At 28.6% G+C, this 4178-nt stretch overlaps 1 pseudogene; it reads left to right on the forward strand.

Moving 5' to 3' along the window:
* Positions 1-625: 625 nt before the first annotated feature.
* On the forward strand, positions 626-1440 carry LOC149257645 (oleosin G pseudogene; annotated as a pseudogene).
* Positions 1441-4178: the final 2738 nt, after the last annotated feature.

Raw genomic sequence — 4178 nt, forward strand, 5'->3', positions numbered from 1 at the left:
TAAATTGGCCTGAAAATGAATGAAAACTGTGGAAAATTCTCAAACACAAAATTGGCAATTTCAGAATCTATTGGGAAATGGCCCCAAACGATAACCTGCATCACATATGACAGTGGACCGTACAGTATCAGTCTCCATCGTTGATTTCAATAAAGAGATAATAACGAGGGAAATTCACAGAGCTTGCCCTTTACTGCCAAATGCTAAATGTACGAAGCATTTCATGAATATTTGGGCCAAAATCAACTATGAGTAATGTTATCGATGCAATGGCTAATTTGGTAATGTCATCGGAAAAGAAAATATCGTAACCAGAACCTGTCAAAACATTAAAAAATAATAAAGGGTGAAGATAAGTTCATGTGAGAAAACAGGACAGGCTCCATGTGTCTTGTTTAAGCAATTTGTTAGCCATGCAATTCTGTAGCCTCGGAAGAACAAGGTGAGTAAACTTGCTGAGTTAGCCAGCTTTTGTTTTCTTCAATGGCTACCTTGACACATGGCTGTAGTATGTACACGCGCCCCACTAGATTTTACAGGTAAGAGACACGTCAGGCAAGCGATTTTCCCTAGAGCAGATGGCATGCACCAACTACCCATTTGCCTTTGAAGATTTTTATAAATACTTCACAATCTCAGATTACTCTACTTGTGAATTGACCCATCACTGAACTGAAGAAGCAACGATCAACCTGTTATCTATATTTTTGCTGAAATATTGTTTGTGATTGTCATAAGAATTTCTTGGTGTACTAATTGTCATTTATTCGTCATGGCTTCTCATGATCAGGCACAGCAACAAGTGCAGGGGCTGATGCAGAAGATACAGGAGAACGCTCCCAGTGCCCAGCAGGTTATGAAGATGATGGCCGCCATTACTGTGGGAGGGGCACTGTTGCTCTTGGCTGGAATTACCCTTACAGGGACTGTGGTAACTCTGGTTGTTGCAACTCCTGTGCTGATTTTCTTTAGCCCAGTATTGGTGCCTGTTGGGACTGTTCTGCTTCTCACCACCATTGGTTTTCTGTCTGCTGGGGGATTTGGAATTGCTGCCCTCTCTTCACTTTCATGGATTGTTAACTACATGAGGGGAAAACACCCACCTGGTGCTGATAAGGTCGACTATGCACGCCAACGCATCGCCAGCAAGGCCAAAGATGTCAAGGACCGAGCCGGGGGTTATATCCAAAACAAGGGTGAACAGGCCACCCAAGGGGGGTCCTGATCATATTTCATAATGTTTTTTCATCATGGCACATGTTAAATATTATAGTTAGCAATGTTTCTAAGTTTAATATGTCCAGCTGCTGCAAATATAAATTAGATTATTGGTCCAACAATATGTTCTTAGTATTAGAGGCAGCTTTTAGTTTGGGGTCATTTCAAGAGTGTTGTTATAGGTCTGGATAATTTAGTCACTGTTTCTTCATGTGAAGAAGATCATGGATGGAATGAGTTGTCGCTTTCAGTCACAGAACGTCACTCATCAGTCATCATCCATCTGCTCTTCACAATGTGCTGCAGTTTCTTTTAATGGTATTCTTCATGTCATCATGAATTGATCTTGATCAGCTTTAGCATGGTAATTATTGAGAGGTCACAGGTCTCTTTCTTGTTGCTTTGTATTTTTGTTCATTGCCCTGCTACTGTGAGGGCAGGGATAGAATTAATTCTCTCAGGCATCTTTCTGACATGGCTAAGTTTATGTCCATCACAACTACAGATAGCTTCTTGTGCTCAGATAGTTGTTTAGATTGGTTTATTGGCCAGCTGCAATAATCCCATACCCTACAATGTTTCATTTTTCCACAGGCTATTATCAAGAACATTCTCTGTTATAAATTTTTCCACAGGCTATTATCAAGAACATTCTCTGTTATAAATTTTTCCACAGGCTATTATCAAGAACATTCTCTGTTATAAATAAATAAATGTACAGCATGATCAAATATCTTAAATATAGTATGCTTTTTCCCTTCACAAAAATATTTTCATCTTTTCCTGGTAAGGATGGTAAGGAATCTTAAAAAAATGTTTTCATCTTTCCTCATCTTTCCTGGTAAGTAATCTTAAAATAATGTTTTCATCTTTCCTGGTAAGTAATCTTAAAATAATGTTTTCATCTTAATAGCAGGATCAAATATCTTAAATACAGTATACTTTTTCCCTTCCAAAAAATGTTTTCTAAACACCAGATTTTTCTTCTTATTTAAGGGAGTCTTAAATATAATATTATATAAGAGTTATAAAAGTATTAATTTAATATTTATGTTTAAAAATATTGTCGAATATTATATTTTAGAATATTATATATATACATATTTATATTTATATTTATATTTTAGAATATTATATATATATATATATATTTATATTTATATTTTTGAAGGGTGCAAGATTAGCCGAGTATTCCTCAAATATTATTATGGTATTTTAAAGTACTATATTTATTAGATGAATGCTGTCAGATCTCATTTTTATTTTATTTAAAAGAGTGCGAGTCGCGTCATTGGATGCCGGATATTTTTATTTTTATTACGTTTTATATTAAATATGGTCATTAATATCTTATATTATTACGTATTACTTATACTATATAAGGATAGATGTTGTTGTGATGTGACATGAAAAGAAATATTGTAAATAGATGTTTAATGTCACTAAAGATCTAATATAATGATAAATTGTGTTTATCTAGCGTTATTTTCATTTTTTTTTTTTATATTAGAGTGAAAGTTACAGAATTTATTTAAATTGTGTTTATCTAGCGTTATTTTCATTTTTTTTTTTTATATTAGAGTGAAAGTTACAGAATTTATTTTTAAGTTTCTTTAATATTTCATTATGTAAATTTTATTGCATTCTGTATTATATTTTAATACATCCTATCCTGGATATATGGATATACAGGTTATATCCTTATTACATGGTATATTATATATATGTTAAAGGGTGTCACAGTGGATTGTCGAATCATCATAGGTTTTAAAATTAATTAATTATATTATTAATTAATTTCTTATTTTGTTAAATTTTGATTGACAATATCATCATCCTCAAGTTGATATTAATCATCATCTTTATTTTATTATATTATATTGTACCATGATAAATTTTTATTATATATAAATTTTATATCAGGATTATTGATGAAGTTTTATTGAGCTATTAATGGAAAATGTAAGATTGGATTATGAATATGTTTATATATATATATATATATATATATATATATATATATTATGTATAAATTTTATTAAGTGATATATGTTTTATTATTTTGTATTGTGTGGCACTGAAAGTTTAATATAAAAGTAAAAATGAAAGTTTAATATAAAAGTAAAAATAAAAAATAAATATAAAAAACAGTTTAGATGATTTAAAAAGTTTAAATTTCAAAAAAATTGATTTAATATAAAAGTAAAAATAAAAAATAAATATAAAAAACAGTTTAGATGATTTAAAAAAGAAATTTAAAAGTTTACCTTTCAAAAAATTTGATTCCTGGTATATAATTGGTTTATTTTTTTTAAATAAGTTATATTTTAATACCATGATTTAAAAAAAAAATTGAAAAATTTCAAAGAAATTTGATTCTTTAAATATAGTTGGATTATTAAAAATTGAAAATTTTCAAAGAAATTTGATTCTTTAAATATAGTTGGTTTAATAATCTTTTAAAAATTTGATTCCTGGTATATAATTGGTTTATTTTTTTAAAATAAGTTATATTTTAATACCATGATTTGAAAAAAAAAAAAAAAAAAATTCAAAGAAATTTTATTCTTTAAATATAGTTGGTTTAATAATCTTTTAAATATAGTTGGATTATTAAAAATTGATTAAAAATTAAGTTGGTTGATTCTTGGTTTAATAATCTTTTAAATAGGCTATATTAAGTTATATTTCACATGAATAATATTGGTCGATATCATAGATTTTTATTTAATAATAATGTATAATTTTTACTTTTATTATTAATTTTTTTTATATTTTTTTATTTTGATTTAGTCAAAATGTTTATACTGGACATTACAACATCTCATTACAACATCTCTTTATTTATTCTCATTACAACATCTCTTTATTTATTTTTTTGAGTTAGTCAAAATGTTTACCAGAAGTTGATATCATATTTTTTTTTTAATTTAGTCAAAATGTTTACCAGAAAGCGATAT

This window comes from Pinus tabuliformis, chromosome 6 (assembly GCF_031772625.1).
Source record: "Pinus tabuliformis cultivar Carrire ecotype Pingquan chromosome 6, CPIR1, whole genome shotgun sequence".
Lineage (NCBI taxonomy): Eukaryota > Viridiplantae > Streptophyta > Pinopsida > Pinales > Pinaceae > Pinus > Pinus tabuliformis.